The sequence below is a fragment of the Saccostrea echinata genome, unplaced genomic scaffold (assembly GCF_033153115.1).
Source record: "Saccostrea echinata isolate AGI-Se365-2 ecotype Australia unplaced genomic scaffold, CSIRO_AGI_Sech_v1 ptg000033l, whole genome shotgun sequence".
Lineage (NCBI taxonomy): Eukaryota > Metazoa > Mollusca > Bivalvia > Ostreida > Ostreidae > Saccostrea > Saccostrea echinata.
The window spans coordinates 1,667,480-1,674,609 of record NW_026889782.1 but is presented as its reverse complement, the minus strand read 5'-3'; the positions used below and the strand labels follow the sequence as shown (position 1 = coordinate 1,674,609).

General features: G+C 33.0%; 1 long non-coding RNA gene across 2 annotated transcripts; it reads right to left on the bottom strand.

Annotated features, from left to right (window-relative positions):
* Nucleotides 1-3,822: 3,822 nt before the first annotated feature.
* Nucleotides 3,823-4,974, bottom strand: LOC133198568 (uncharacterized). 2 transcript variants are annotated; one of them, XR_009722498.1, is made up of 4 exons: nt 4,825-4,974; nt 4,569-4,721; nt 4,209-4,462; nt 3,823-4,086 (listed from the first exon to the last, which is right to left on the bottom strand). It is a non-coding gene; the product is annotated as an uncharacterized LOC133198568 (long non-coding RNA). The 2 variants fall into 2 exon arrangements; XR_009722497.1 differs by having other exon boundaries at nt 4,569-4,974.
* Nucleotides 4,975-7,130: the final 2,156 nt, after the last annotated feature.

Genomic DNA, 7,130 nt, shown 5'->3' with positions numbered 1-7,130 from the left:
AGCTTGATCCATGCAGTTAAAGCTTGGATAAAGAGGAGCAATTTTGATAAAAATTTACAAAAATCAGAAAATCCTCTTTTATCTTGTATCAAAATGCAAAAAATCAAAAAACTTCTATGAAATTATCAATAAAAATTCTTCTATAACAGCTGGTTACAAAAAATGGATTGAATTATTTGATTTGGATAGTAAGGAATGCAAAATAATTCATAAATTACCATTTCAAGTCACAAAAAACTGTAAACTCCAGTGGTTTCAGTACAGAATTTTAAATAAAATATTGGCAACAAATTCTTTTTTATTCAAATTAAAAAGGTTGTTTCAAAGCAATGTACTTTTTGTCAAAAAGAAGAAGAGACAATTGAACATATCTTATGGGAATGTGATCTTGTACAATCACTCCTTGAAAACTTTGAATATTATCTCCAGCAGAAAAACCTCCATTTGTCCATAACAAAAAAATCATTCATTTTAGGTACTGGAGGAAAAAATAATGAAATAGCTAATATCTTAATCTTATGGTTGAAATATTATATTTATACTACTTACTATTTGAACCTCTAAATGTGCACTCTGCGATATCACACTTGAGTTATTTTTACCAAACACAAAAATATATATCATATAAAAATGGTGAAAAAGAGAAATTTGACAATCAGTGGAACAGGTGGAACCAATTATTTTTGTAACTCTCTCTCTTTCTCTTTCTCCCCCTCTCTCTCTTTCTCTCTCTCTCTCTCTATATACACACAATTCTGTTAAAGAAAAGATATTGGACATTTTGTATATAATGAATTGTGTTGAAAAAATAAAATAATTAAAAAAAAAAACCATATTAATTTGTTATCTTGGGCCAGAACTACTTATTAATAACCTCAAATATATCCTAATATACGTTAATAATAATATAGGCTAGGTCAAAGATTAAGTTACAAAAAGTGTAAACAGGCACATAATTAGGGTAAGGGTTAGGGTTAGGATTGTGGGCTCGGTGTAAATTGTAACATAAATTTACACTTTTTGTAACATAAATATTCAAAAGTGTAAATTGTAACATAAATAGTGTAAAAGGTAACATAAATAACGTAAATATAACATAAACATATTTGACTCCCCCCTCCCCCCCCCCCCCATCGATCTCTTTGATTTTATTGATTGATTTAACCCGAATTAACTCTGTTTTGAGATTTCTAACCCTGTGGGTTTCAGCGCCATATCTTGATTATTAGCCAAGATCGCATCCTTTTATGTTACATTTTACAGTTATTAAGTACATTTTTTTTCTTTTATCCCTTAATAAAGATAATTTAAGAATTTAAAAGTTTTAAATTAATACTTTTATATTATTTTAAGGTCAAAAATATTGACTATTTCCAAAAATAAATCTGACACGGGTCTTCAAAGTTTAAGTTACATTTTACATTTTCTAACCCTGGGGTTTACTCAAAATTTTGATTTTTTAGGTATAGATGCGTGTATGCTCTTGAACACTTTCTATTGATATGGTTTCCTATAATAATGAAATATCACGCAGGAAAGCGCATACTTTGGCCTACTTATTTAATTCATTGAGGCATCAAAGTAAATATATAAAGTGACTCAGAATTTAGAGTCTAAAATAATAAATATGTGTAGAATGAACATAAAATACCATCTTTCTAATTGTATTTAAAAATATGACATATTTTTAAGTGTTCGCAACACTTGGTTTGTCAAGTCGCAACAAAACAGGAATGCGTTAAGTGATTTCGACATGTTGCGACATCTCTATTGCCATCGAATTTGTCGATTACGTATGGTATTAAAATATATTGCTAAATATTTGTACAGTTAATTTAGACGAAGAAAAAACAACCCATATTTTACTTTAATTTCCTTTAATTTTAAGAAATACAAGAAAAATGTATATTCATAACCCTGGGGTTAGATATGTAAAATGTAACTTAACATTTTGTGAACTTTATGTACTGTTTTATTTGCTACAAAGTAGTATATGGGTAGAATTTATCTAAAATAACATGTTTCTAATTGATCGCAACACTTGGTTTGTCGAAAAATCATGTCGCGATTAAACAAGAGTGACTTCAGTGATTTCGACAAGTCACGACTCCAGATTTGTCCTTATCATGGCCGTAGGAACCGGGGGGGGGGGGAGGGGGGCACGGGCTATATATATATATATATATATATATATATATATATATATATATATATATATATATATATATATGTGTGTGTGTGTGTGTGTGTGTGTGTATTTTTTCAATTTTTTTCTAAAATATCCAGTTAAAATTGATTTTTTAAGAAAATAGGGCCCAAAAAGGAAAAGTCACAAAAAAAAAATTATATTACATTTTACATTTTCTAACCCTGGGGTTAGAACAAAATTATTGAATTTAGTACATATTGATGCTTTTCTGCTCTGGTACACTTTCTATTGATATAGTTTGCTATAATCATGAAATACCAAGCCAGAAGGAGCTTACCGGACATCCCAAAATACAGAATAGATTCATAGTTTCAAAATGTGTCCTCCAATTAAATATTCCAGGGTCTTATTGATTTATTCCTTCCTGTAAATTTGTACAGAGGATATCAAGAAAATATATGTCTGCATGCTCAAATGGTAATACCTTCATCAATTTGTCCATTTTATATGGCTCTTGGCTTACTCTCCTTTCCATTCACTGGTAAATGTTTTTGGAAATATTTTTTTTTTTGTTTCAACACAACAAAAGGTCAAATGTATTAAATTGTACTAATTTATTTATGATCATTTATATAAACATTTGCGATTTTCTTCTGTGCTCTTCAACTGAAAAAAAAGATACACATGTTAGTTTTCTTTTTGGAATCGTTTCTATCAAACAGAACAGAAACTATCAAGTACCAATATAATTAAAACAATGATATATGTGCTTTCTTTTTAGACAACCTTCTTTGTGCTCTCACCCTATCTGCAATGCTCTTCTGATAATCCGTAGGATGCAGATCTTTAACCCTCGAGATGATCTTCTTTCCTTCTTCTCCCTTCCCCAACAACTCTAGGCAAGTTTTGTTTTTTATTGGTTTGTTGTCATCTATAAAGTAAATTAGATGAAAACTAATTATAATTTATTAATAGGTGTTTTTGATTGAGTATTTGAAAATTAATTGTATTTGTAGAACACTGCTTCTCACCATCAATCAATTCTCTGCACCTGCTGACGATTATTTGAGCTTCCTATGTAGTGAACAATCTTCTCTTGTGCTGTGCTGATAGGCATCCCTCAGGCTATAACAATTTTTTTTTAAATATTCTTGTTGTGTAATAATTGCCTAATGTTATAGTAATGAAACATAGATCATTTAAAAGCATACCAGTGGAAGTCCGTTTTCTTTTTCCATCTCATCCACCTCCTGGATAATTGGACCCTTACTTCCATCAATTTCCCTGACCTAATGAAAGCAAAATACACCATAAAACACAGCATACAACTGTACCTCAATGCAAATCTTTCAAAAGATATTTGCATCATGAATTGATTTACAAAAAGCATTAAAAACCTCTTCATCCACGTTTCTCATAACACTCTCGATAACTCTAACGATCTTGACTGCATCCGTTTTCTTTTGAGTCAGCATGTAATATGTGTCTTGCGTTGACGGGCGGTGATTCATTTGTTAGGCCAAAACGTCACGGGCAAGTGTGAACTTAGATTTAACCTATAAGGAGAAGTTATGCTTATATGATATCTATCTATCAGATATCTAATCTATCTTTCTATCTATCTATCTAACTTCCTATAACTAACTTACTGAAGTAGCGGTGGCCTTCCTCGGCTGAGTTGCCGAAATGTTCTTTGTTTGCTCTGCGGGCTTCCAAGTTGATTTGATGGCTTTATTCACCGAGGATGGGTTCAAAGCAGAGGGGCTGGCTGTCTTTGGTGGGTACGTCAGAAAAACCACCGACTTCTCCTCGAGCTCACTGTTGAAGCCGGACAACCACGGTCTGATCTTGGACAAGTAGATTTCCATGAACGTCAAGAGATCCTCGGAAAAAACGAGGGTAATGGGTGCTATATGGCCAGTCTTGTGATGTGCAATCTGAAAAAATAATGTTAAAAGATCATGATCCTTTCTTAATAGAAATGACATTTTACCTTAGAAATCCCCACCCCCTAACTCCCCATTCAGTAAAAAAGAAAATGAAGGAAGAAAAGACTCACAACTGCCACATGGCTATTGTCTTTTTCCTCAGCATTCTTGATGTGCCTGATTTTAAGGTTAACTAAGGCATCCACCCTTTGCCCATTATTTATCAAGAGATTCAACATGAGGAAATTCCTCACTAACAAAAAGTTCTCTTCCTGTAAGTCCCCTTGACCCTAATCCTCCTCCATATCCTTAAACATTTCAACTGCTTCAGTATAGATGTTAGACTTCTGAAATTCTACTATGTCCTCTGGCTCTTTTCTCTCTACTGTAATTTTTAATATACACATATATATTTAGAGGTAGATATATTTAGGGAGAGAAATATATCATTAAAACTGTTTTACTGTAATTATTGAAACATGGAAAAATACCATCATCTTCCGCTCTTTTTTCTACTCTCCTCTTTTGGATATCTATCTGCAGGGCCCTTGCCCAACGCTTAAATTTTTCTGTTAGGGCCGTGGATACCGTTCTCTCCAACTCCCCCGTGTCAACCAGAAAATCAACAAAATCCTTAAGTGATCCTTAAGAAATAACATTGAGAAAAAATGTACAATCAACAACTTTTAGAAATGTTTTATCAACTTGTTTTCAGTAGAGGTTAATAAAATTTTACCAAGATAAGACCTAACTGTCCCTGGTGCGAATCTTGTCCTTGCCATGGGCAACCACTTGTCACGGATGTTGGATGCTGACAGTAGTGTCTTTATATCCAAATCTGGATCTATACTTGACCAGATGGAGAAGATTTGCTGAGCATGTTGCTCCGTAATCTTCTCCCCCTGTTCTTCTCAAGGCTCATATGCCATAGCTTGAACTCCTTCTATATTTTCTCTGAAATAATTCATTAATACATTCCAAATTTTGTTTAAGGAAGATTTACATATTTAAAGCTTAGATAATTCTAAAAATAAACTTACCTTTCCTCCATTCTCCTCTAGAGTACTTTTCCCTCTTTTTCAGCTTCCTCTTCAGCTTCAGCTGGCTCCTCACTAGAATATTTTATGACACCAGTATATGATAGTATTCTTGAAAAAAAAAACAGTTTATTTATAAACATTGAGATGGGATAAAACTAACGTCAATTCTGCTCCTTTGTCGACATCACCAGCTGATGTAATTCCTCTCCATCTTTTTTTCTTGTGGAAGTGGGTATCTAGCCATTTAACTACAGCATTACATCCTTTAAGTGTTTTAATCTTTACACAGAATAATCTTATTAGGAAATGCAGAAAGGTTAACATCTAAAAATCAACGTTAGTATATGGATTTTGCCATTTGAATCATGATAATTTGCTTACTTACTTTTGCCGGTTTTTACGTTGGTCTTTGCTGCATGGCGGTTGTATCCATGAGAGAGGACATTCCTTCCTCTTTCTTTTCCCAGATGTTTGTTTTCGTGGGCCCTTCCTCGGTCGTCGCCCGCGTGGCGCAGTGGTTAGAGCGTCTGCTCTAGAGTCGCGGAGTAAGGAGTTGATCCTTACGTCGCGGGTTCGATTCCCACTGTGGGACGTGGAGACCGGTCCTTCGGATGAGACCGTATAAACCGAGGTCCCGTGTCGCAGTAGGTACCGGCACGAAAAAGATCCCTCACTGCTCAATGGCCGTAAGTGCCGAGTATAGGACAAAATTTGCAGCTCTTCACCGGCAAGTGGTGGCGTCTCCATATGAGTGAAAAATTCTCGAGAGGGACGTTAAACACCATACAAACAAAAAAAAAACTTCCTCGGTCTTTTGCTGGGTACTTTCTTGTTTTCTATAGAAGGTAATATGCTTGTAACATACTTATACTTATACTGAAAATAAAATAAACCCAACAGAAATATTTACCCTTAGTCCGGCAAGGGTGGAGAACAGGATCAGGGCTAGGATTAGGACTGATCATTGATGTCGAAGTTTTTGGCTAGAAAGCAACAATGGGTATTTTGTAAATCGATTTATGCTTCGAGTGTCATTGAACCCCCAAGAATACTACATCTGGTTTGTTGCGGGAAATAGTTAATTCAGATGTTTACAGTTTATAAATTATAAACCTGTTCTGTTGTTTTGCTTACTTCGTCACAGCAGACTAGAAGAATGGACAACCTTCTGACTTTCGCAACTTTGAATATCTCATTTCTGTTTGTGATGTACTTTTATTAAAATACACAAAAATTGTAATTTTTATGCATAATTGTTCTTTGTTTCATGCAACAATGATATTCAGTTGGTTACCACAGCAATTTCTATCCAAAAAGTCTTGTTACTATCTGAAACTATAATATAAAGTCTACTAGTTCTAACAAATCAAGTTTTATTTTTTTTTTAAATATTTTTCAGTTATACTGAATCTTGAAATCAAATCTATAAATAGCCCAGTGGAGAAATTCAATAAAAAACCTAAATTTTCATTATTTCAAAGTTATATTTCATGAAAAAACATACAGATTGCATAAATTCATTTATGAATTCAGAAACTGTATCCTCAAGAGATGTGAATTATCAAATAAAAATTCTGCGTTTTCCATTTTTTAAATAAATCGAACAATTCGAAAAAGGCGTTTTTTAAACATATTTCAAAAATTCCTGAAATCAAACACTATGCATATGATGTACCATTCCATTAAAACAATTTTTTTTGATTGATGATCCCATTTAATGTAGAAAGAAATTATACAAATTATTGAAAAATAAAATATTAAATCATAAATAAGTGATATTTCCGGTTGCCATGGTAACAATTGTTGAAGATTAAAACAAACATTAAGACAAACCAAAGTCCAGTGCATTTGTAACATTGTGATGTAAAATCCATATTTATTTTTAACATTTCAATTTTAGCCCCACCTAACTGCAGGATCTACAATTTGAATTAAAAAAAAATGGATCAACAGGACTAAGGAATCTTTGCATATTTACATGATATAGAGATGACATGCCAAAAAAAAATGATC